The 27,789-nt window shown below is 42.0% G+C and overlaps 1 long non-coding RNA gene across 1 annotated transcript in view; it reads left to right on the forward strand.

Annotated features, from left to right (window-relative positions):
* The window catches only part of LOC133076145 (uncharacterized), a 59,982-nt gene extending 56,665 nt beyond the window's left edge, over positions 1 to 3,317 (forward strand). Inside the window, exon 5 of the long non-coding RNA XR_009697502.1 lies at positions 2,812 to 3,317. This is a non-coding gene — a long non-coding RNA (uncharacterized LOC133076145). The remainder of the gene's footprint in view (positions 1 to 2,811) is intronic.
* Positions 3,318 to 27,789: the final 24,472 nt, after the last annotated feature.

The following is a 27,789-nucleotide window of genomic DNA, read 5'->3' on the forward strand; positions in this document are numbered from 1 at the left end:
GATCCTGAAATTTCATGATGCTGTGCTGTAGGGGTCCTTTTCATTCACTGTATTTAGTGGGCTCCTTTCAACCCAGAGACTTATTTCCTTCAGCCTGGTTAAATGTTCTTGTACTCGTTCCTTGAAATTTCCTTCCGTCTGTTTTCTCAGTTCTCCCTTTCTCCCATCTCCTATTAATAAGATATTATACCACCTGATACCGAATTTTCTTACCCCTTCCCAATTATCTCTTTGTCTTATTGTGCTACTTTCTGTGTCATCATATTAAGTTGATCTAAGTTCTACACAAATAAAAGTCTCTGGATCTCTACAATCTTTTAGCATCTTCTAAAACTGTGTGGACACTTCTTGTCCATCATTGTTTCCTCTTGTGTTCTCTTGATCCTTGTGCATTTATACTTTTAAAATTCCTTGACTATCACTTTGGTAGGGGTTTTCAGAAGAAGGATTTTGGGGAGCAGTGTTGGTGGGGATAGGGACAGAGTGGAGGTTTCAACACTGTGGCTACCGGCTGGTTTTGTTTCTATCTTGTTGCTGATCTCTTTATTCCATAGGACCTAAACACACCATTGGGTTGGGTCACTACCCTCCCCTTCATCCTCAGTTTATAGAGGGAGAGGATATAATGGAAGACTTCTAGATTGGGGTCCTACAAAATCAGCTCAAACTCCAGTTCTGTGCTTCATTAGCAGTGTCAGCTTAGTCCAGGCACTAAATCTCACTGCTGCCATGTCCTCCTCTGTGACATGGCTCTCTCACCTCTATGCCAGGTGGCTATTATGAGCATCAGATCAAGAGACATCATGTGTATACAGAGAACACACGAGTGGTTACCAGAGGGGAGAGTGGTAGGAGGAGGGGCAAAATAGGTGAAGGATATTAAGAGGTACAAACTACAAGTATAAAATAAATTAGTTACAAAGATATAATGTACAGTGTAGGGAATATAGTCAATATTTTATAATAACTTTGTATGGAGTATATTCTATAAAAATAAAGAATTACTATGTTGTACACCTGAAACTAATACAGTATTGTAAGTCAACTATACTTTATTTTTTCCTTAAAAAATTTTTTTTTATTAAAGTACAGTTGGTTTACAATGTTGTGTTAGTTTCAGGTGTACAGCAAAGTGATTCAGCTATATATATATATCTATATATACTATACTTTAATAATAAAAATAAAGTGATGTCATGTGTAAGAGTGTTGTTAAACTGTAAGAATTACGAACATGTTAATTAGACTTGACAGTGAATGTAGAGCTGACAGCTAGTTTCTCAGGAGGATCTCATGTTTGGAGGCAGAGCGCGGGGTGTTTTATTTCCTGGCTGCCTCCATGACTCCCTCTGAATACTTGCTACAGACAATGGCTAGACTACTGGGAGCCTTGAACTTGGAAACTCAGTTGCCCTTTGGGGAGGAAACAAGGATGAATCAACATATGCTGAAAAGGACTGACTCCCCCCAAGAGATACAAAGGAGGAGCTGGGGAGACTCTAGCAAGCCTCACCCACTCTCAAGCAAGATGACCAGGTGCCCAGGTGTAGTCACCAGGTGAGGTGATTGGAAGGTGGGTGCTAGAAATGGCTTGTACCTTGTCCAAAGAGAGAATGTGACACCCCAAGGGCAGATCTGCCAAGTAAAGCGAGGTCATGGAGCTAAGTGTTATCGGTGTCTTCAGCACCCTCCAGTGAAGATGCCAGTGGGGGCACGTGCCCATCACATCCGCTTGGCAGCTGTATTTTCTTTTATTTATTTATTTATTTATTTATGGCTGTGTTGGGTCTTCGTTTCTGTGCAAGGGCTTTCTCTAGTTGCGGCAAGTGGGGCCACTCTTCATCGCGGTGCGCGGGCCTCTCACTATCGCGGCTTCTCTTCTTGTGGCGCACAGGCTCCAGATGCGCAGGCTCAGCAATTGTGGCTCACGGGCCTAGTCGCTCCGCGGCATGTGGGATCTTCCCAGACCAGGGCTCGAACCCGTGTCCCCTGCATTGGCAGGTAGATTCTCAACCACTGCACCACCAGGGAAGCCCTGCAGCTGTATTTTCTTAGCAGAGATGGCTGTATCACTCCACCTAAGCCTGTCACCGCCAATAGGACAATTTTCCTTGTCCTAATTTTATGTTGATTACAGAACTCTTCATTCATTCAGCAAATATTCATTGAGCATATGCTATGTGATGGGTATTCTTTTAGGTGCTTGGGATACACTGGTGAAAAAGAAAGGCAAGATGCCGGTCCTCCTGGAGCTTACTTTCGACGAAGGAATAAATTTTTGAGTGATCATTCACAGTGCTAGGGGTTGGAGTGAGGGTAATAAGGGCTCATACTGGCCCCCTAGGGACTCACAGTTAGTGGATATGGTTTTCCAATTAGATTTTCCCATAAGGAGAGAATGGTTGATGAGCTAATTCAGATACCCAGTCCCTTTGGTACACTAAATATTAATTACCTGCATTCTGGTCTCTTGTGAGTTTGGTTAGCTTGAGGTGGTTTCAAGATTGGGTTTCCAGACACAAAGGACGTATGACAAAAGCCTGGAAAGGGCTGACCCTGTACTGTTGATTTTCCTTAGCTACCCCAGGCCTGGATGTCCCTCCGTAGTTCCTCTCTCGTGTCCCTTTCTCTCTCTAACCTCAACAGAGTTGTTCGTTGGGTCATCCGTAATCACACTGTCTCTTGCAGAGCACACAGAAGAAAAGAGAGAAGAAAAGAGCTTTCATATATTTAATTCTCTGGTATTTCTTGAGATCTATTATATACCAGACACTGTGCCCATCAGATGAACATGGCAGTTTCTCTCCACAGGAGCTCAAAGTCCCGCTGATGACAAGATAGGTAGAAGAAAGATCTCTTGATGGACAGAGTTGAATTCTAGTCCTGGATCTGCGGCTAACTTGGGAGAGAGACCTCTGCTTCCTGGGCCTTCGTGATCTCACTTGCAATGGAGAAGCTGCACTAGCTGAGCCCCTGACTTTATGTGTCAGGAAGGTATGTGGTGGGACCATCTGGAGAGTGACCAAGAGGGAAAACAGTATGCTGTTTGGAAGACAAGGGGAGAAGAGCAAGGATGCAGGGTTTTGCTTTTTCTGTATTTTTCCACCACCGGAAGCTTTCCTCTTTCCTCAGCAGTCCTGAGGAGTCACGGTCAGTCTGCCATGGAGCGCCTCCTGTCTTTGCCAACAGGTGGTGGACTAGGTGATGGATAAACTAGGTGATGGATAAACTGAGCAGGGCTTCCAGGCCCTGACCACAAGTTAGGGTTAGGCGGAGGCGAACTGGAGTCTCCAAGCTGGATTCCTGCCCCTTCCCCAGGCTGGGCTTGCCCTCTCAGCGTCTGGATGGAGAAGGGAAACAGCTTCTTCACAATCTGCAGTTTCCCTCCGCTCCTTTACTGCTCTCCTCAAATGCCATTTTCTCAAAGCAGGTGCAGAGAGGAGGGTCCTTTTCCTTGACTTGTAGCCACCCAACAATTAGCCCTCTTCCTGTGCCCGGATCCTCTCAAAACACACAGACACACACACTACACATTACACAAACACACACTACACACACTATACACACCACACACACTACACACACACTACACACACACCCTGCCTTTAACCAATATTTTAGCAAAATGTTATGTTTTCATCATTCATTTTCTCAGTCAGTAACTATTAAGACCCTACCAAGTGCCAAGCCTGTTCTAGATTCTGAGGATCCATGGTGAACAGAAGAAATCGAGGCTGCCTTCATGGAGCTTACTTTTTGTTGGAGACAGACCATGAACATATAAACAAATAAATATACAATGCAACATCCAGTTGTGGTAAATGCTGTGAGATGAAGTAAAGCAAGGCTGGGGACTAGGGACCAGGGATGCAGGGGAGGCTGGCTAAGGTGATGAGGGAAGGCCGTCCCCCTCCTCAGGCGATCTGTGTGCAGGGCTCCTTAGGAATGAATCTTCCCACTTTCCAAACCTGACCTCTTTAAATGCCAAAAAGTTTTTATTCTAACTAGTTTTGACCACAGTTATTTTAGATGCATCGTACACCTCTGACTTATAACACAGGAACCCGACATAATCGCATCTTTTCTTAAAAAGAAGCAATTACTGGGAACACCGGGTAAGTGCCCTGGGCTAGAATCTAGGTCAGCAGTTCTCAAACTGTGTCCGGGACCAGTAGCGTCAGCACACCAGAACGTGTTAGAAAGGCACGTTCTCAGGCTCCCGCAGACCCACTGAATCTGAAATTTGGGGGGTGGGACCCAGGATCTTCTTTTTTATCCCTCCCCCCAGGTGATTCTGAAGTTCACTCAAGTTTGAGAAGGGCTGATATGGGGATGCCCTCAGGGGCCGTGGCGGGGTGGAGGAGTGGGAGAGCGGGCGGGCAGCTGTTTCACCTTTTGCAGGAGGAGCTCCTGCCACCTTTCTGTAGGTTCTGTCTCACTGAGGGCTGTCAATGTTCATCCCTCAAGGCTGTCTGCAGAATGTCTCTGTCTAATTTGTATCCCTTCTACTTTGCTGCTTCAGTCTGCTCTGTACTGAGAAAGCAGATCACCAGCCTACTTCATTATGTACAAAGTAGGAATAAATTCCAGGGCTGCTGGAGCCTCTTGTTAGTAATTTGATCTTTTGCCCTCCTGACATTTGGCATAGTGGAGAGAACACAGGTTGTGGAGTCAGCCAGACCTAGATTTCAGGGCACACTCCCACTCACGTGGGGATTCTGTCAGCTGCTGTGTATGCCTATTCCAATTATGCGCTCTGGAAATGAAATAACCACAGGATAGGTTTGGGGACTCACTGGACCCACTGTGAGACAGACCTGAGCTAAAATGTCATCAATCACCTGACCTCCATAAGCCGCCACTTGGACTGGTGAACCACAGCGATGTGTTGGGTCTCCTGGAATTAGTGTCAGTTGGGCATTAGTGTCCAGTGATCCCTGAATGTCTGATTATTTTCTTTTCCCCAGTGCACAGTCACCTGGTAAAAGGCCAAAGGTCCCTTTGGAGAAGGCTGGGATAAAGAGTAACAGTATACATTTTTAGCAGCGTAGTAGGGTCCTTCCTCAAGGGGACCTGACCTCCCCTTTTACTGGTTGAGTGATCTTGGCAGAGTTAGAGCAAGAATTGCCTGGCACCAATGGCTGGTGCTAGGTCTGTCTGACAGGCACCAATGACTGGTACCAATTGCCTGGCTCAACAAGGCTGGTTATTTTCTCCTTGGCTGGGAGATATAGGGGAGGGATTAACCTATGTGATTTTTTTTGCATAAGTCACTGGTTTTCTGAAAAATTTGCTCAATCTTTATGTTATTTTAAAAAGCAGCTTAGAAATAGTTTTGAGATATAATCACATTCTGTACAATTCACCCATTTAAAGTGCAGTATTTAATGACTTTTAGTGTATTCACAAAATTGTGCATCCATCACCATAATCAATTTCAGAATATTTTCATTACCCTAAAAATAAATTTCACATCCCATAGCCATCACCACCCCCCACCCCGCCCCCATTGCCCCATTTCCTCCAGTCCTAGGCAATCTATCTAATTTATTTTCTATCTCTATAGAATTGCCTATTATGGGCATTTCATATAAATGGAATCATACAACATATGGTCCTTTGTGACTTTCTTCTTTCACTCAGGATGATTTCGAAGTTCATCCATGTTGTATAGCATGTATTAGTACTTCATTTCTTTTTATTCCCAAATAATATTCCATTATATAGATATATCACATTTTATTTATTGATTCATCAGTTGATAAATTTGGGTTGTTTTTACTTTTTGGCCGTTAAGAATGATGCTACTATGAATGTTTGCATACAAGTTTCTGCGTGGATATGTGTCTTTATGGACTGAATGTTTGTTTCCCCCCAAAATCCATTGGTTGAAGCCCTAACTCCCAAAGTGATAGTATTAGGATGTAGGGCCTTTGGGAGGTATAGATAATTATGTCATAAGGATGGGGCCTCATTAATGGGATTAGCACCCTTATAAGAAGAGGAAGAGACCATAGCGCGCTCCCTCTCTCTCTCTTTTTCTCTCTCCACCATGCGATGACACAGTAAGAAGATACCATCTATAAACCAGGAAAAGTACTTTCACCAGAACCCAACCATGCTTGTACCCTGACCTCAGACTTCCAGCCTCCAGAACAATGGGAAATAAATATGCTTGCTGTTTAGGTCATCCAGGCTATGGTATTTTGTTATAGCAGCCCAAATGAACTAAGATATGTAAACACATATGTAAACACATTTGTCTTGGGCTTATACCTAGAAATGGAGTTGCTAAATCATATGGTAGATGACTCTATTTTTAAACATCTGAGGAGTTGCCAGACTATTTTCCAAAGCAGCTAAACCATTTTACATTCCCATCAATAGTGTATGAGGAGTCCAATTTCTCCACATACTTGCCAGCATTTGTTACTGCCTGACTTTTTGATTCTAGCCATGTAGTGGCTGTGAAGTGGTATCTCACTGTGGTTTTGATTTGGATTTCCCTGATGGCCAATGATGTTGAGCACATTTTCATGTGGTTATTGGCCATTTGTATATCTTCTTTGCAGAAATGTCTATTCAGGTCCTTTTCCTATTTTAAAATGGGCTTATTTGTCTTTTTATTATTGAGTTGTAAGAGTTCTTTATATATTATATATACAAGTCCCTTATCAGATATATGATTTACAAATCTTTTCTCCCATTCTATAGATTGTTTTTTTACTTTCTTTATGGTATTCTTTGATGTCCCCAAATTTTAGTTTTGGTGCTGTTATTTTTTAATCTATTTTTTCTAATGTCACTTGTGCTTTTGGTGTCATATCTAACAAACCATTGCCTAATCCAAGGTCACAAAGATTAACCCCTATGTTTTCCTCTAAGAGTTTTATATTCTTAAGTCTTACACTAGGCCTTTGATCCTTTGAGCTAGTTTTTGTTAGTGATGGTGTGAAGTGAGGGTCCGACTTCACTCTTTCGCATGTGGATATCCGTTTGTCCCAGTATGGTTTGTTGAAAAAACCATTTAATTGTCTTGGCATCCTGGTCAAAAATCAGTTGATTGACTCATTTTGTTTTGTTTTAATTTTTCACCCACAACAATTTTGCTGGTGAAGATGTTGATACAAGAAAAAACAAACAGATGAACAAACAGACACGTTGAACAAAGTAAACAGTATTAAACTATTTCTGGATAGCAGAGTACAACCTCCACCCTATGTTAAGTGCTTCTACTGTCTGTTTTAGTGCACACTGGCCAATTTGTTCATCAGCTTGCAGCTTGGCATCATGTGCTGAAAACATTTTATTCTATCTCAAAGCAAACAGAACAGAGACCCCTGAGAAGTATGCTAGCTCTAGATGACTAGAGAGACCTTAACATCTGCCACAGTCAACCAGCTTTATTTCTTCTAAGACTATGGCTTTTGACCAACCTGGAAGAGTCCACTAAAATTCTAGTTGTAAAATAAAAAGCTGTTGAGGACATCGCTGCCTTTCTTGAACAGTCATGGCATCAGTTCCAAGGCTACGATTTAAGGAGTTGCTCAGTCCCAGGATCACCTTCCCACTAAACTCCTCAATTCAGGAGACTGCCCACTTATAAGAATGGTGTGGCATCACTACATACATCAGACATTGCAGAAGCTGTAACTCCAATACCGTCCATTACAAACAGTCAGAGATCTCCTGTTCATAGGGAAGAGAAGAGGGAATGTGTATTCCCTAACTTGGGCCCAGTTCAGACATGTCAGCCTTGCCCATGGTTTAAGAGCTGTCTGCGTAGCCACAGAGGCAGGGAACAGAGACTTCAAGGAAAAGAGCCACCTTAGGAGAGTTTATCATTCAAAATCCATCCAGTGGAGGCACACATCTTCATTGTGTGAGTTGAATCCCATTTAGAAGTGTATTGACAACAGTGCTCACCAATGGCCTAACGAGTCAGCTCCAGTTATAGGAGAGTTTTCTTCAGTCTGGTCGCAGAATTCAATTTCATTTCCATTTGCTCCTCATTGAACACCTAGTACATGAAAAGCTCTGTATGTGTATTGTGGAGAGGAGGGCATGTAAAGATCAACATAGAAAGGCAGAGTTTTCACTGTAATGGAATTTATAATTCAGCAGGACTTTGGCAGAACTGAATGTTAGTGGAACCATGCATTGTTTAAAAAATTATAGACTTTTATTAGACAATAGTTCCTGTGTTTGGGGGTCCACTGCAGATTCTCAGAAGGTCTTCCAGGGTCCACCCTCAGGTTCAGTGATTCACTAGAAGACTCACAGAAATCAGCAAAGCTGTTATAATCATGCTTATGATTTGTTACCGTGAAAGGATATAGACTAAAATCAGCAACAGAAAATGGGTCATAGGATGGATTTTAGGAGAGACCAGGCATAAGCTTCCAGTTGTCCTTTCCCAGTGGGGTCATGTGGACAATTAATTCTGTAGGCAACAACGTGTGGCAATGCACACGAAGTATCACCAATAAGGGAAGCTCACCTGAGCCTTGGGGTCCAGGGTTTTTATTGGGGTTCTATCACATAAGCATGGCTGACTGCTTGTGTGGTTGACTTAACTCCAGAGATCAACCTGATACCACGTGGCCCAAGGGTCCCATCATAAGTCATGTTGTTAGCATAAACTCTCTGGTGTGGCCAAAGACGCTTAGGTAATCAAAAACAATTTTATCTGACAGGCTATTCCAATGACTTAGAGGTTATCTCCTAGGAGCTGAGCAAGAATGAAAGCTTTCTCTGAAATGGGCAGGGTTTGGACAACCTAGAATTACTGAACTAATCCTTTACTGCACAGTACCCAAATGAATTCTTATGGTTCAAAAACTTCAGACATAACAGGTAGTTCTAAAGCACTCTTTCCCACATCAGGAGCATCTTTACAAATTCAACATGCACCAGGGCACTGCGGCTAGAATCTCTGTTGTCATGTGCACTTGGATTCTCTTTCAGAATAACTTCAATGCCTTGTAGGAAGAGAGATGATGCAAAGCGCACTTAACATTACAATAACCCTCCCACATATTTCCCAAGAAATTCTCAGAAGGACTTGACTCCAAGTACATTCCATTTGGATCCAGAGAATTAATGGGAAAAGCTAAAATAAAAATTTTCTCTTGGGAAAAGAAGACCGCTCGTAAGGGCACTTGTCTTCAAGCCAGCTACAAATCTAAAGTGGTTTATGCTTGTTCCTCTGGGATCACTGTGGAAGGCTGTATGGACTTAGAATGCTAAAATCGATAGAATTTGTTTTGAGTCTTGGCTTTGCCACTTCTTATTGACTATAGTGGGTTGACTTGTGCCCTCCCCCATAGATATGTCCAAGTCCTAACCCTTGATACCTGTGAATGTGACCTTATTTGGAAATAAGGTCTTTGTAGATGTCATTAAGTTAAAGATCTAGAGATGAGATCATCCTGGACTTAGAGTAAGATGCAAATCCAATGACTGGTGTCCTTCTAAGAGAAAGGCTAGGGAGATTTAACATAGACACAGACACACAAAGGGGAAGGCCTTGTGAAGAGGGAGGTAGAGATTGGAGCGATGCATCTACAAGCCAAGCAATGCCTGGGTTGGCTGCTGCCACCAGAGGCTAGGAGGGAAGCAAAGAAGGATCCTTTCCTAGATGCTGCAGAAGCAGCCAACCCTGCTGACACCTTGATTTTGGACCTCTGGCTTCAAAAACTGTAAGAGGATACATTTCTGTTGTCTTAAACCACTAAGTTTGTGGCAATTTTTTATGGAGCACTAGGAAACTAAGACAGCAAACTTGTGCTATTTTCTGAATTTATCTAGTCCTTTGCTTTTATCTATAAAATGGTAATACCCACCTCCTGAGAGGATTAAATGAGATAACATATACATAAGAGTGAGAATTTTTCCTAATTTGAAATTTCTCTTTTCCTAGAAAATTGTAAATGCTTCATCAAGATACTGTACTGCTTTCAGGGGTTCCAGGGTATGGTTTTATATTTTATCAACATGGTGACCATGAACTCAATGGAGGATGAACTTCAGAGAGAGATTCTATGAAATCTTGCATGATTTCAGTGCAAAAGGGTAAGAAGAGAGAAGTATGAATTAGAATAAGTGAGCTACCTAAGCTCTCCTTTAAGAGATACACATGTCCTTCCACTAAGACAGCTATGGCTGAGTGACTTCATTGCCTCCTGGAAAGGTCAGTCCCAGGGACTGGGGGATCCCACAATGGGAGGCTGTGTCTAGCAGTGCTCACTGTGCCCGTGCATGGTGGTGAACAGAACCACTGTCTCTTTCCTCTGGGTCCTCTGTGTTGATGCTGTGCTTTGACACAAAATGCCGGAAGGCACTGAGGGGCAAGGACTAGGTCCTTAACAGTAAAAATTATCCCCCCATGGAGCAAGAAGTCCTGTTGCTGCAGGAACAGAATTTCCATAACTTACCACTATGGCTCTGTCTGTCCCTCATGTTGGCATGCCAGCATGTCATTGCTTACCCTCAAGTCTAGAAGAGCAGTCTCTGGTGTAGGTGCAAGGAACCATCTGATGCCATGGCCCCACATAAATTTGTCCTTGTCACTAGAAGGACTCATATTAAAGAAGCCCTAGACCCTCCTTCAGGATAATCAAATCCTGTGCTTATCAGAAAGGGGGGTGGTTAGAAACTTAATTTATTTGAAACTATTCTGTGCCAGGAACAATGTTAACTGCATTTACATACATTTTCTCATTTAATCCTCATCTGATTAACTTGGAAAGATCCTAGTTTAAATTGGATCTGGGGGATATGGCCTAAAAATACATTGACCCAAGAATTCAGTCTTCACAGGCCATTGGGAGGAGGATTATCTGCCTTAAGATGCCTTGTTATGGAATCACAGTTTTGTCCCAACAGAATCATTCATTCATTTAGGCTCACTCATGCAACAAATATTTACTAAGTTCTTTCTGCGTGTCAGCTTTCATGAACAAAACAGGCAGAAATTCCCATTCTGAGGCACTTATATTCTAGCTTGAGGAGAAGACATAATAGATTGGTAAATTATACGATATGTGAAAGGATGCTGTGCAAGATGGAAAAAATAGAGAAGAATAACAAGTTTGGGGAGTGTAGGGGTTGGTAGATTACAATTTTATTTATTTATTTATTTTTTGGCCACATGGCTAGTGGGATTTTAGTTCCCTGACCAGGGCCCAAACCCTAACCCTAACCAGGGCCCTTGGCTGTGAAAGCGCAAAGTCCTAATCACTGGACTGCCAGGGAATTCCCAAGTAGATTACAGTTTTAAATGGTGGTCAAGGTACACCTCGCTGAGAAAATGACACCTTAGCAAAGACTTGAGGCAGGTGAGGGAGGAACCATATGGGTATCTGGGCAGGAGCCTTCTAGGCAGAGGCAGGGGCCCTATGGTGGGAGCATGCCTGGCTTGTACAAGAAACAGTAAGAAGCCATACAGCTAGTGAGGATTAAGGGAGAGGTGAAGGCAGGAAGAGGAGATTGTAGAGGATCTGCAACTGTAAGTCAGCAACTGTAATCACTTCGACACGGAGGATATTAGAGGGTTTTGACTGGAGGAGTGATATGATTGGAATCCCCTTTTAAAAGGATCATTCTTGGGTCTGTGTTGATCTAGACTGTAGAGGGCTGTATTCACTTCCTTGGGCTGCCTTAACAAAGTGCCACAAACCGAGTGGCTTAAGATAAATATCTACTCCTTGACAGTTCTGGAGGCTAGAAGTCTGAAATCAAGGTGTCAGCAGCGCCATGCTCCCTGGAAGAATCCTTCTCGACCGCTTCCAGCTTCTGGTGGTTGCCGGCCTTCCTTGATGTTCCTTGGCTCGTGGTAGCAAAATTCCAATCTCTGCCTCTGTCTCCACATGGCCTTCTTCCCTATATCTTTGAGTCTCCAAATCTCCCTCTCCTTATTGAGGACAGCAGTCATTGGCTGAAGGCCCACCCTAATCCAATATGACCTCATCTTAACTTGATTATATCTGCAAAAACCCTATTTCTAAATAAGGTCACACTCACAGGTACTGGATGTTAGGACTTCAACAAATCTTTTTTGGGGACACAATTCCACCCCTCAACAAGGGTCAAGGGTGGCAGCAGGGAGTCCAGCTAAGAAGCAGTGGCAGCCCAGAGATAAACCCACACACACATGGTCACCTTATCTTTGATAAAGGAAGCAAGAATATACAATGGAGAAAAGACAGCCTCTTCAATAAGCGGTGCTGGGAAAACTGGACAGCTACATGTAAAAGAATGAAATTAGAACACTCCCTAGCACCATACACAAAAATAAACTCAAAGTGGATTAAAGACCTAAATGTAAGGTCAGACACTATAAAACTCTTAGAGGAAAACATAGGCAGAACACTCTATGACATACATCACAGCAAGATCCTTTTTGACCCACCTCCTAGAGAAATGGCAATAAAAACAAAAATAAACAAATGGGACCTAATGAAACTTCAAAGCTTTTGCACAGCAAAGGAAACCATAAACAAGATGAAAAGACAACCCTCAGAATGGGAGAAAATATTTGCAAATGAAGCAACTGACAAAGGATTAATCTCCAAAATATACAAGCAGCTCACACAGCTCAATATCAAAAAAACAAACAACCCCATCCAAAAATAGGCAGAAGACCTAAATAGATATTTCTCCAAAGAAGATATACAGCTTGCCAACAAACACATGAAAGGATGCTCAACATCACTAATCATTAGAGAAATACAAATGAAAACTACAGTGAGGTATCACCTCACACCAGTCAGAATGACCATCATCAAAAAATCTACAAACAATAAATGCTGGAGAGGGTGTGGAGAAAAGGGAACCCTTTTGCACTGTTGGTGGGAATGTAAATTGATACAGCCACTATGGAGAACAGTATGGAGGCTCCTTAAAAAACTAAAAATAGAACTACCGTATGACCCAGCAATCCCATTAGTGGACATATACCCTGAGAAAACCGTAATTCAAACAGAGACATGTACACAATGTTCATTGCAGCACTATTTACAATAGCCAGGACATGGAAGCAACCTAAGTGACAGATGAATGGATAAAGAAGATGTGGCACATATATACAATGAAATATTACTCAGCCATAAAAAGAAACAAAATTGAGTTATTTGTAGTGAGGTGGATGGACATAGAGACTGTCATACAGAGTGAAGTAAGTCAGAAAGAGAAAAACAAATACCATATGCTAACACATATATATGGAATCTAAAAAAAAAAAAAAGGTTCTGAAGAACCTAGGGGCAGGACAGGAATAAAGACGCAGACATAGAGAATGGACTTGAGGACACAGAGAGGGGGAAGGGTAAGCTGGGGCGAAGTGAGAAAGTAGCATTGACATATGCATTGACATATATACACTACCAAATGTAAAATAGCTAGTGGGAAGCAGCTGCATAGCACAGGGACCACCGAGAGGGGTGGGATAGGGAGGGTGGGAGGGAGGCGCAAGAGGGAGGGGATATGGGGATATACGTATACATATAACTGATTCACTTTGTTATACAGCAGCAACTAACACAATATTTTAAAGCAATTATACTCCAATAAAGATGTTAAAAAAAAAAAAAGCAGCAGTGGCAGCAATTCAGGTGAGAGATGTTAGTGGCTTAGACCTGAATTGTAATAGAAGAGTAGTGAGAAGTGGCCCGACTCTGGACGCATTTTGAAATCTGAGTAAAAGTATTTCCTGACATGTTGGGAGTCAAAAAGAGAGGCATCAAGGATGTCTCAAGGTATTTCACCTGAGAACCTGGAAGGTTAGTGTTGTCATTAATTGAAATGAGGAGGCTATGGGCATAGCAGATTGGGATATGAAGGCTAGATGTTTGATTTTGAACATGTTTAATTTAAGTTGTCTTTCAGACATCCAACTGAAGATGTTGAGTAGAAAATTGAATATAGAAATCTATGGTAATTCAGGGAGAGGTCTGAGCTAGAGATGTAATTGGGAGTCATGGGCATATAGACGGTGAACTCCTTATCTTGGCCATTCTATAGACACTATATCAGAAAAATATTTACATGGATGCTATAACTGGATATCTGGAAGTCATTCTGATGTTGAAAAAGCATTTGTTAGGCTTCTCAGCATAACCCTCAAAGTCACTTACCCTTTCATAGGAAATGAATATGACAAAGAAATGTGGTCACTTAAGACAATAGGTAAAATTTATTGAGCTCCTACTATCTGCCAGATTTATTTCATCAGTTCTTTCATTTAACACTTATAATAACCTTCTGAGATTGGTACTATTTTTGGCCCCAAATTACAGAGGAGAAAACCTAATTTTAGTGTGATTAGGTAACTCACCCAGAGACATCCAGCTTCCAAGTGGCACGGTGGAGATTCAAAGCCACGTTTGTCTGAGGATGAGGTTTGAGAAGCTGGGCGCTGTGTTATTTCACCTCACAAGTGTCTGTATTCATTTTGTAGCACTGTCCAAGGAAAGGACCTCTCATTTGGAGTACATTTCTCAAACTACCTCCAATTTCCTCTAGTTTTTCATCAGGCCCAGCCATCACAGCTCTGCTTGTTATTCTTAACTAATGATTACCCTCAACCCCTCATTTCTGACAGTGTGTCTGCATTTCCCATAGGTGAGTTTAAACCATTTTCTGTTCAGGAAGGAATGCTAACCAAGCTGTGACATCAGGGCCCGTCAGCCTCCAGCTGGAGCAGATAACTATGGCTGCTTGGACCCAAACAGCCAGAGAAGAACAGCCTCTAGCCTGGTCACACTGCCTGTCCCCGAGGTGTTTGCACAACCCCAGGGCAGGCGTCAGAGCTGCAGGACAGGTCAGAGCCTCTGGCTTGGGCTATGGCTCCATGTTCTTTGGAGCAAATACAATGCAGCTGCACCTGTTCACCAGGCACCTCCTGGTCTACCCACTCCTGACACCCCAGTCCCGGGCCGTGCTGGACACTGCCTTCGCCCTCCATCAACGCCAGGACCTCTCGTGGGGGAACACAGTTGAATTTCTCAGTCTGACTTTGGCTGCTGGTTTGTCTTCACTCGACTCTCAGTGTTGGGTGACCGATCACTTACTGCTGATAGCAGCCAGCTCTTCCTTTCCCTCCGCTCTCACTCCTGCTGCTACTCTGTGCCCCTAGGCTTTTTAAGGTGATAGTAATTATAATTATTATGACAACAGCCAACATTTTTTCAGTGTTTATGATGTGCAGGGGGTTTTACGTATGATTATTTCTCCAAGCCTCACAAAACTCAGTGAGGTAGATACCACTTTTTATAAGGAAATTGAAGCATAGAGAGATAATATAATGTCCCCAAGGTCATACAGCTATGGATGGGATTGCAGGAGCTTGAACCCAGGCCCTCTCCCTCCAGGACGCAGGCTGCCAATCTGACTGGACTTCACCACATACACTCCATCCCCCCCGATGTTTTCTTTATAACGGTAAGTATAATTATAATTCCAATCAGGAAATATGTCACTACTTGTGTCTACTGCCCCCCTCAAATTTAGATAAGGAGGCCCAAGGAAAATTAAACCATACTCTGACTGTTGCTGGATATAGTTTACTCTTTCTTTCCTCCCTCCCTTCTCTCTCCATTCCTTCCTCCCTTCCTTCCTTCCTTCCTTCCACTCACCCTTCCAAATAATAGCCTTGGAACAAGATGGCAGCCTCACAAAAGTGGGGTCACAGGGATTGTCTCAGCGAACACAAGGTCAGCTTTGGCATCTCCTCACTGACCAACTACTCTAGATCTGGGTGACTTAGCAGTGGCAGACCCAGGTGAACACATCCTCAGAGGTCACTTGATGATGATTTTTCTAACTTCACTCCTTTGGAATTTCCTAGGAAAAGTTGGTTCTCTTTCTGTCATCCCAGTGGCTAGAGGGGTCCTTGGCATTTCTATGCTGGCTGGTCAACCACGAGGACAGGACTGATAAAAGGGACAGGGTGTGAGGTACATTTGGATGGATTATGATTCAATACCATTGTTATTATCCATTTTAGTTTCTATATATAACCAGTTTACTCAGGATCTAAATTCATGTGTCTAAAACATAAAATGGTCTTATTTTTTCTAGGAATTTTGCCCAGCTGGTCTTGTGAAACTTTACCAATGGGTAGGTCATTCTTTATTGATATCTTGACCAAATTTTACAGTTCTTCAGGCCTTTGTGTTTTGGAACAGTCTCATTTTGGCATTTGAAACTCACTTCTGTTCATTTCAAAACTTCTATCGCAAAAGTCATTTCAAGTTCTTTTTTTCCTCATCCTCCTTGTAACAAGTAAACCTGGCTTGGTTCTTGGGGTTTGTGAAGTTACATGTGGTTTGTACAACTGTGGTTGAGAGCAGGTTTAAGTCCTCCAGCAAGATCAGAGTTTATTTATGAGACAACATTCCAGACCACGTGACTCTGTAAATTGTACTGGCTCCCTCTCTCCCCTTCTCATCGTCCCCATCCACACGAAAGATGGGCCATCCCATAGCCTCTTGCTCCTGGGGTTCTTCTTTCCTGCACGTTAAGTGGCTTTGATTTGATATCAGCAACGTGATGCAGACCTGGTTGTTTTCACTAGAGTCTCTTTGACCTACTGGAAACATATACATGTTTGCCTTGTCAAATGGTGGGTGTACTGGCTGTCCTGCTGCACAGCCCTCTTTGCACGTTGCCATCTTTCCAAGTTTCTCATCCCCTTGCTCAGGTAACAGGGGCAAATTAGCATCTCTAATAGATAAGCTGATGTTCAACCAGGGAATGAAATGCAACTCTCCCCTTTTTGTAGTTCCCCCCTCCGAATCTTTGGAGTGTTCTACCTTCCTTTGGAGAATGGGATGAAATATCTTTTTCTCATGAACACTGTATTAGTCAAAAAGCCAAGGATTCCTTTACTTCTCACTCTTCTTCTTAGAGTCCGTGGGTATGGGATGGGGTGAGGGAGGGAAAGTAGGATTAGCTCTGAACTGGTGCCTCTTGCCCTTGGTAAAGAACTAACGTCAACTGATGGCTGCTCTCTGAATGTGGGGTGCTTAATGTTTCTGGCTAATTGCAGGACCACAGGAAAAAATCTCACTTGATGTCCTATTACATGTAATTGCACATCTAAATAGTTCAGTTTGGAATTTACCCAAGTTATTTTTCAGCAATAAAGGACAACCTTATTACGATCCGTGTGCTTGTTATAAAGTCCAGCATCCATTCTTCCCTTCCTCCCTGCCAGCAGAATTGGGATTTTATTCATGAAGAAGTCCTCCTCTTTCTTCTCTCTCTCTCTCCCCCATTATTTTTCTGGATCTTTTAAGAATAAGACACAGACATGGTAGCCCTGTACTCCTAATATTTCATTGTGTAGTTTCTAAACACAAGGGATTTTCTTACATAACCACAGTATAATCATCAAACCCCAGAAATGGACATTGATAAAATATTATTCTCTCATCTACAAACGTTATACATATTTTGTCAGTTGGCCCAATATTATACTTTACAGCAAAATAAAATCCAAGATCCCATGCTGCATTCTGTTGCCACATCTCTTTAGTTTGTCTTTGGATTTCATGACATCGACGTTTCTTTTTTTTCTTTTTCTTTTTCCTTTTTTGGCTGCACGCCACGGCATGTGGGAACTTAGTTCCCTGACCAGGGGTCGAGCCTGTGTCCCCTGCAGTGGAAGTCTTAACCACTGGACCGCCAGGGAAGTCCCAACATCAACGTTTCTTAAGGGTAACAGGGCAGGGGGTTTGCAGACAGTCCCTCGATCTGAGTCTGGCTGATGGTCCCTGGTGGTCAGGTTCAGCTTCACGCTGCTCAGCGCTTCCACGGTGCCCAGGAGAGTCCCTCCTACTCAGTGTGTCCTCAGCTGCCTTTACAGACAAGGTACCATGGAGCAGACGTCAGCGATAGGAAGTGCTCTAGCCAGAGCACACAGCGGAGAGGGTGGGGATAAGAAGGGAATCTGACTTTTGTGGTTGAGATTGGACCCATGATAAATGTCTCCAGTGCTCCTCCAGGAAGCTGACAAAGTGGGGAGTTTTATTTTATTTTTCGTGGCAGCCAAAATTGTCATTTCCTACTAGCCACACTTGATACTGCTATATTCAATAGTGGGTTTTGACTCATGGTTTTCAAAGGGGCTACAGCTATAGTTTCTTAAATAATGGCTAAGTGAGTTTTAAGAATGATAAATTCACCTCTAAGCATATTCATAGGCCAAAAAGAAAAATAGAGAATAGTATTAATATGACTATCCTTATGCTAATAAGTGTAACCCTCGCTTAGAGATGCCCTTGCTTACATGGTGGAGGGTCTTTTTTTTTTTTTTTTTTTTGGCCATTCCCCGGGCTTGTGGGGTCTTAGTTCCCCAACCAGGGATCAAACCCAGGCTCCCTGCAGTGGAGGCACAGAGTCCTAACCACTGGACCACCAGGGAATCCCTACAGTGGAGGGTCTTAAGGGAGGGGTTGGGATGCTGTACGTTCCACTTAGCTTGAGGCTACATCCTGCACATGGAGCCCACAGACCTCATCTCTTGAGAGCATTTTTTTTTTTTTGCATTTTGTTATTTTTAAAAATTGAGACATTTCACACACCATAACACTCACCATTTAAAAGTATGCAATTCAGAGGCACTTAGTAAGTTTACAAGGCTGTACAACCATCACAGATGTATCCAAATATGTATATACCACATTTTGTTTATCCATTCAACAGTTGATGGACATTGAGTTGTTTGTAGTTTTAGCCATTATGACTAATGCTGCTGTGAACATTTGTGCATGAGTTTCATCTCTCTTGGGTATAGTCAAGAAGTGGAATTGCTGGTCATAGGATAACTCTATATTTAATTTTATAAGGAAATTGTTTTTCACAATAGCTGCACCATCAACAATACCTGAGAGTTCTGATTTCCTGACCAAGAGTTATTATTGTCTGTGCGTGTGTGTGTGTGTGTGTGTGTGTGCGTGTGTGACTCCAGTGTGAAGTGGCATCTCACTACGGTTGTGAGCATTTTTAAAACAATATTCTCAGACACCTTAGAACCATGGTTTGCATCTAGGAGTTCCCCTAGCCCATAGTCTATCAGATAAGCTTCACCATTCACTCATTCAACCAAGATTTACTCCAACTGCTGTGCACCCAGCACTTCTGAGAACACAAAGCAAGGAGAACAGACAAACCTGCCCAGCTCTAGGGGAACTTATGTTCGGTAAAGACACTGAAGATACAGATGAAACAATGTGCAAAATGGCTGCATGTTGGTGTGGGCTTCTGAAGGACGTGAACAAGGACTGAGGAAAAGAATAAGCATGTGTGTGGGCGCGGGGTGTATTAGGGTTCTCCAGAGAAACGGAACCAATAGGATGTGTGTATATAGAGAGAGATTTATTTGAGGAATTGGCTAATCAACTGTGAAGGCTTGGTGAGTCCAGAATCCGACGGGGGGCCAGCAGACTGAAGACTCAGGAAACAGCTGTGGTCTGAGTCCACGGGCCGTCTGCTGTAAAACCAGGAGGAGCTGCTGTTGCAGATGAAATCCGAAGGCCATCTGCTGGCAGAATTCCCTCCTGCTCCTGGGAGGTCAGCCTTTTGCTCTATTCAGGCCTTTAACTGATTGGTTGAGGCCCACCTGCATTAGGGAAGGCAGTCTGCTCCAAAGTCCACTGATCTAAATGTATGGCTCCTCCAAAAGCACCCTCCCAGAACACATCCAAAATAGTGCTTGACCACACCTGAGGACCGTGGCCCACCGTCACCTGTCACAGGGGCTATATCCACAGTAGACAGGAGATTGGGAAGTCTACTCCGGGTTTAAACCGAGCTCTAAAGGATGAGGAGAAATCAAGCAGGGAAAGGAACATTCCAGGCAGAGGAAACTGGCCTTAGTGTCACCTTCCCTCAAGTTGTATTTTTCTTCCTTCTTTCACCTGCCATCAAGGTCAGTAAATAACAGAAGGGGAATATCAGCTGGTCCTTCAGCAGAACCAGGGTTGTGGCATCGAGTGACACGGGATCAATCCCTTTTCTGTCCCAAAGCTAATCAGCTGGGTTCCAAAGCAAGGACTTTTGTCCACTTCCCAAGCTGGATGCCAAGGCAGGTTTCTAAGGAAAACAGTGGGGAAAAAGACAAAGCTCAAAAGTTCCAGAGAAGACGATTAAGACTTTGATGATTCGACTTAGTCATTTCCTTGGAAAATGTCTAAAATTAGAGATTATACTTAATGGGCAGGAATCGAACCCATTTCTAAAAAAAAGCAGAGACTGTTCTCACAGTGAGGCGTCCCCAGATCCAGACCATCCGAATGAGAGAGGGTGGCACCCCTCCGTCCCCCCTACCCCCGCCCCCCGACCCCGCTGCTTTTGGTGCCTCCTTCACGGCTCCTGAGCCTCTGGTTTAGGACACACCTGACTCTGAATTTGCCCTTCTGCATTCTCTTGAGGTTTCAGAGCTCAAGGAAAACAAAACAAAACAAAACCCTACCAAACACGTTTCCCATCTTCCGTGCAGCTCAGATTTGACCATGCACAGTCCTCGCCCTGCAGTGGAGAACAGCGTGCCTGGACGTGCTGGGTTCTTCTCGGCCAACCCTCAGGCTTCAGGCAGAACAGGCTGGTCCCTCCTTGACCAACTTTGTAGTCTGAAGTTTTCAGGTTTCCTTCATGCCCTTGAGCAAGGGGCGGCTGGGCAGCGTCCATGCTAACCAAAGATGAGTAATTATTTGCATTTCAGGTATATCTATAGAGCAAAAATGTGTGTCTTTTTCCTTTGGTTCCTGCTCTAAGAGTGTCTCTCTCTCTCTCTCTCTCTCTCTCTCTCTCTTCCTATCAAGGCTCTGTCCTCTCCTTCTTTCAGGCTAGGGGTTGACTATCTGAGCAAGTAACTCAACTTTCACAAGTAAATGTATTCACCACCCAGACTGTAACTCTTCCAAAAACTGGCCCTAAAGCCAGAGGAGCTTGTACAGTTTGAAAATACTTGTGTGAATAATTTAAATTCTGACAAAGGGTCTTCCCTGGTGGCGCAGTGGTTAAGAATCCGCCTGCCAAGGCAGGGGACACGGGTTCGAGACCTGGTCTGGGAAGGTCCCACATGCCGCAGAGCTACTAAGCCCGTGTGCCACAACTACTGAGCCTGCACTCTAGAGCCTGCGAACTACAACTACTGAGCCCACGTGCCACAACTACTGAAGCCCACGCGCCTAGAGCCCTGTGCTCTGCAACAAGAGAAACCACTGCAATGAGAAGCCTGTGCACCGCAATGAAGAGTAGCCCCCGCTCGCCGCAACTAGAGAAGGCCCTCGTACAGAAACGAAGACCCAACACAGCCATAAATAGAGAAAATAAATAAATAAACCCAAAAGTAAAAAAAAAAAAAAAAAAAGAAATAGTGCTGCTGAAAAAGGTGAGATAACCTGTAATTTTCCTTCGATCTCAACTTTCTATAATCATGGTAATTTTTGTTGCCTTTGTGTTTAGATAAACTTCTCTGTACAAACATTCAAGGCTTTGGTCCTCAAATTGAGCCAAATCTGTGGTTTAAGATGTTAAGGCTCCTATAAGAGAAATCTATGTGCACTACCCACTGTTGATAAAATATCCAGGGTATTTGACAGCAGTATTGGAGTAAGGAGGGTTGGGAAGGAAAAGGAGATTGGAAAGGGCAGGTTCAAGATCTTTTGACAAGATGTAATATTCCAATTAATTTCAGAGCCTGGTGGAAGTGGGCAGAGATTATTTCTTTATTCTTAGCCCCATCCAATACTTTTTCTTGTCTTGTTCCTCAATACATAATTCAATTTAAAAAAATTAAAGTGAAGATTTTGCTCATCCATCTTCATCAGCAAGCAAGATACCTAGCCTCCTACTTTACTGAAAAGTCACAGAAAGCCTTTAAGGGAAATCAGAGTTGTCCAAGATGGTAACATAAGAGGCTCTGAGCTCCCCTCCTCCCTTAAATAGTAATTCTTTTTTTTTTTTTTTTAACATCTTTATTGGAGTATAATTGCTTTACAGTGGTGTGTTAGTTTCTGCTTTATAACAAAGTGAATCAGTTATACATACACATATGTTCCCATATCTCTTCCCTCTTGTGTCTCCCTCCCTCCCACCCTCTCTATCCCACCCCTCTAGGTGGTCACAAAGCACCGAGCTGATCTCCCTGTGCTATGCGGCTGCTTCCCACTAGCTATCTATTTTACGTTTGGTAGTGTATATATGTCCATGCCACTCTCTCACTTTGTCCCAGCTTACCCTTCCCCCTCCCCATATCCTCAAGTCCATTCTCTAGTAGGTCTGTGTCTTTATTCCCATCTTACCCCTAGGTTCTTCATGACCTTTTTTTTTTTCTCCTTAGATTCCATATATATGTGTTAGCATAAGGTATTTGTTTTTCTCTTTCTGACTTACTTCACTCTGTATGACAGACTCTAGGTCCATCCACCTCACTACAAATAACTCAATTTCGTTTCTCTTTATGGCTGAGTAATATTCCATTGTATATATGTGCCACATCTTCTTTATCCATTCATCCGATGATGGACACTTAGGTTGCTTCCATGTCCTGGCTATTGTAAATAGTGCTGCAATGAACATTGTGGTACATGACTCTTTTTGAATTATGGTTTTCTCAGGGTATATGCCCAGTAGTGGGATTGCTGGGTCATATGGTAGTTCTATTTTTAGTTTTTTAAGGAACCTCCATACTGTTCTCCATAGTGGCTGTATCAATTTACATTCCCACCAACAGTGCAAGAGGGTTCCCTTTTCTCCACACCCTCTCCAGCATTTACTTTTTCTAGATTTTTTGATGATGCCAATTCTGACCAGTGTGAGATGATATCTCATTGTAGTTTTGATTTGCATTTCTCTAATGATTAATGATGTTGAGCATTTTTTCATGTGTTTGTTGGCAATCTGTATATCTTCTTTGGAGAAATGTCTATTTAGGTCTTCTGCCCATTTTTAGATTGGGTTGTTTGTTTTTTTGTTATTGAGCTGCATGAGCTGCTTGTAAATTTTGAAGATTAATCCTTTGTCAGTTGCTTCCTTTGCAAATATTTTCTCCCATTCTGAGGGTTGCCTTTTGGTCTTGTTTATGGTTTCCTTTGCTGTGCAAAAGCTTTTAAGTTTCATTAGGTCCCATTTGTTTATTTTTGTTTTTATTTCCATTACTCTAAGAGGTGGGTCTAAAAAGATCTTGCTGTAATTCATGTCAAAGAGTGTCCTGCCTATGTTTTCCTCTAAGAGTTTTATACTATCTGGCCTTACATTTAGGTCTTTAATCCATTTCGAGTTTATTTTTGTGTATGGTGTTAGGAAGTGTTCTAATTTCATTCTTTTACATGTAGCTGTCCAGTTTTCCCAGCTCCACTTATTAAACAGGCTATCTTTTCTCCATTGTATATTCTTGTCTCCTTTGTCAAAGATAAGGTGACCATATATGTGTGGGTTTATCTCTGGGCTTTCTATCCTGTTCCATTGATTTATATTTCTGTTTTTGTGCCAGTAACATACTGTCTTGATTACTGTAGCTTTGTAGTAGTCTGAAGTCAGGGAGCCTGATTCCTCCAGCTCCATTTTTCTTTCTCAAGATTGCTTTGGTTATTCGGAGTCTTTTGTGTTTCCATACAAATTGTAAAATTTTTTGTTCTAGTTCTGTGAAAAATGCCATTGGTAGTTTCATAGCGATTGCATTGACTCTGTAGATTGCTTTGGGTAGTATAGTCATTGTTGATTCTTCCAATCCAAGAACATGGTATATCTTTCCATCTGTTTGTATCATCTTTGATTTCTTTCATCAGTGTCTTATAGTGTTCTGCATACAGGTCTTTTGCCTCCTTAGGTAGGTTTATTCCTGGGTATTTTATTCTTTTTGTTGCAGTGGTAAATGGGAGTGTTTCCTTGATTTCTCTTTCAGATTCTTTGTTGTTAGTGCATAGGAATGTAAGAGATTTCTGTGCATTAATTTTGTATCCTGCTACTTTACCAAATTCATTGATTAGCTCTAGTAGTTTTCTGGTGACATCTTTAGGATTTTTATGTTTAGTATGATGTCATCTGCAAACAGTGACAGTTTTACTTCTTCTTTTCCAATTTGGATTCCTTTTATTTCTTTTTCTTCTGATTGCCATGGTTAAAACTTCCAAAACTATGTAGAATAATAGTAGTGAGAGTGGGCACCTTTGTTTCTTCCTGATCTTAAAGGAAATGCTTTCAGTTTTCCACCATTAAGAATGATGTTGGGACAGACTCTGGGAGGGCTCAAGCCAAGGAGTACTTCCCAGAACTCCTGCTGCCAGTGTCCTTGTCCCCACGGTGACCCACAGCCACCCCCTGCCTCTGCAGGAGACTCTCCATCACTAGCAGGATGAGAGAGACCCAGAGAAAGAAGATGAACTGGAACTGAAAAGAGGTCTTTTATATAGAGACTCTGCCTATGACAGTGACCCAGAGTATAGCTTAAGAAATAAAACATATAGTCAGCTCTACCCACTGCCAGAGCCTCCCATCAAGCCTCTTAGATACCCTCAACCACCAGAGGGCAGACAGCAGAAAAAAGAAAAACTACAATCCTGCAGCCTGTGGAACAAAAACCACATTCACAGAAAGATAGACAAGATGAAACGGCAGAGGGCTGTATACCAGATGAAGGAACAAGATAAAACCCCAGAAAAACAACTAAATGAAGTGGAGATAGGCAACCTTCCAGAAAAAAGAATTCAGAATAATGATAGTGAAGATGATCCAGGACCTCGGAATAAGAATGGAGGCAAAGATCAAGAAGATGCAAGAAATGATTAACAAAGACCTAGAAGAATTAAAGAACAAACCAACAGAGATGACCAATACAATAACTGAAATGAAAACTACACTAGAAGGAATCAATAGCAGAATAACTGAGGCAGAAGAACGGTTACGTGACCTGGAACACAGAACGGTGGAATTCACTGCTGTGGAACAGACTAAAGAGAAAAGAATGAAAAGAAATGAAGACAGCCTAAGAGACCTCTGGGACAACACTAAACGCAACAACATTCACATTATAGGGGTCCCAGAAGGAGAAGAGAGAGAGAAAGGACCAGAGATAATATTTGAAGAGATTATAGTCGAAAACTTCCCTAACATGGGAAAGGAAATAGCCACCCAAGTCCAGGAAGCGCAAAGAGTCCCATACAGGATAAACCCAAGGAGAAACACGCCGAGACACATAGTAATCAAAGTGGCAAAAATTAAAGACAAAGAAAAATTATTGAAAGCAGCAAGGGAAAAACGACAAATAACATACAAGGGAACTCCAATAAGGTTAACAGCTGATTTCTCAGCAGGAGCTCTACAAGCCAGAAGGGAGTGGCATGATATACTTAAAGTGATGAAAGGGAAGAACCTACAACCAAGATTACTCTACCCAGCAAGGATCTCATTTAGATTTGATGGAGAAATCAAAAGCTTTACAGACAAGCAAAAGCTAAGAGAATTCAGCACCACCAAACCAGCTCTACAACAAATGCTAAAGGAACTTCTCTAAGTGGGAAACACAAGAGAAGAAAAGGACCTACAAAGACAATTAAGAAAATGGTCATAGGAACATACATATCGATAATTATCTTAAATGTGAATGGATTAAATGCTCCAACCAAAAGACACAGGCTTGCTGAATGGATACAAAAACAACACCCATCTATATGCTGTCTACAAGAGACCCACTTCAGACCTAGGGACACATACAGACTGAAAGTGAGGGGATGGAAAAAGATATTCCATGCAAATGGAAATCAAAAGAAAGCTGGAGTAGCTATACTCATATCAGATAAAATAGACTTTAAAATAAAGAATGTTACAAGAGACAAGGAAGGACACTACATAATGATCAAGGGATCAATCCAAGAAGAAGATATAACAATTATAAATATATATGCACCCAACATAGGAGCACCTCAATACATAAGGCAACTGCTAACAGCTATAAAAGAGGAAATTGACAGTAACACAATAATAGTGGGGGACTTTAACACCTCACTTACACCAATGGACAGATCATCCAAAATGAAAATAAATAAGGAAACAGAAGCTTTAAATGACACAATAGACCAGATAGATTTAATTGATATTTATAGGACATTCCATCCAAAAACAGCAGATTACACTTTCTTCTCAAGTGCGCATGGAACATTCTCCAGGATAGATCAGATCTTGGGTCACAAACCAAGCCTCAGTAAATTTAAGAAAATTGAAATCATATCAAGCATCTTTTCTGACCACAATGCTATGAGATTAGAAATGAATTACAGGGAAAAAGACGTAAAAAACACAAAAACATGGAGGCTAAACAATACGTTACTAAATAACCAAGAGATCACTGAAGAAGTCAAAGAGGAAATCAAAAAATACCTAGAGACAACTGACAATGAGAACATGACGATCCAAAACCTATGGGATGCAGCAAAAGCAGTTCTAAGAGGGAAGTTTATAGCTATACAAGCCTACCTAAAGAAACAAGAAAAATCTCAAGTAAACAATCTGACCTTACACCTAAGGAAACTAGAGAAAGAAGAACAAACAAAACCCAAAGTTAGCAGAAGGAAAGAAATCATAAAGATCAGAGTGGAAATAAATGAAATAAAAACAAAGAAAACAATAGCAAAGATCAATAAAACTAAAAGCTGGTTCTTTGAGAAGATAAACAAAATTGATAAGCCATTAGCCAGACTCATCAAGAAAAAGAGGGAGAGGACTCAAATCAATAAAATTAGAAATGAAAAAGGAGAAGTTACGACAGACACCACAGAGATACAAAGCATCCTAAGAGACTACTACAAGCAACTCTATGCCAATAAAATGGACAACCTGGAAGAAATGGACAGATTCTTACAAAGGTATAACCTTCCAAGACTGAACCAGGAAGAATTAGAAAATAAGAACAGACAAATCACAAGTAATGAAGTTGAAACTGTGATTAAAAATCTTCCAACAAACAAAGGTCCAGGACCAGATGGTTTCACAGGTGAATTCTATCAAACATTTAGAGAGGGGCTAACACCCATCCTTCTCAAACTCTTCCAAAAAATTGCAGAGGAAGGAACACTCCCAAACTCATTCTATGAGGCCACCATCACCCTGATACCAAAACCAGACAAAGATACTACAAAAAAAGAAAATTACAGACCACTATCACTGATGAATATAGATGCAAAAATCCTCAACAAAATGCTAGCAAACAGAATCCAACAACACATTAAAAGGATCATACACCACGATCAAGTGGGATTTATCCCAGGGATGCAAGGATTCTTCAATATACGCAAATCAATCAATGTGATACACCATATTAACAAACTGAAGAATAAAAACCATATGATCAACTCAATAGATGCAGAAAAAGCTTCTGACAAAATTCAACACCCATTTATGATAAAAACTCTCCAGAAAGTGGGCACAGAGGGAACCTACCTCAACATAATAAAGGCCATATACGACAGACCCACAGCAAACATCATTCTCAATGGTGAAAAACTGAAAGCATTTCCTCTAAGATCAGGAACAAGACAAGGATGTCCACTCTCACCACTATTATTCAACATAGTTTTGGAAGTCCTAGCCACGGTAATCAGAGAAGAAAAAGAAATAAAGGGAATACAAATTGGAAAAGAAGAAGTAAAACTGTCACTGTTTGCAGGTGACATGATGCTATACATAGAGAATCCTAAAAATGCCACCAGAAAACTACTAGAGCTAATCAATGAATTTGGTAAAGTTGCAGGATACAAAATTAATGCACAGAAATCTCTTGCATTCCTA

This window comes from Eubalaena glacialis, chromosome 16, assembly GCF_028564815.1.
Source record: "Eubalaena glacialis isolate mEubGla1 chromosome 16, mEubGla1.1.hap2.+ XY, whole genome shotgun sequence".
Taxonomy (NCBI): domain Eukaryota; kingdom Metazoa; phylum Chordata; class Mammalia; order Artiodactyla; family Balaenidae; genus Eubalaena; species Eubalaena glacialis.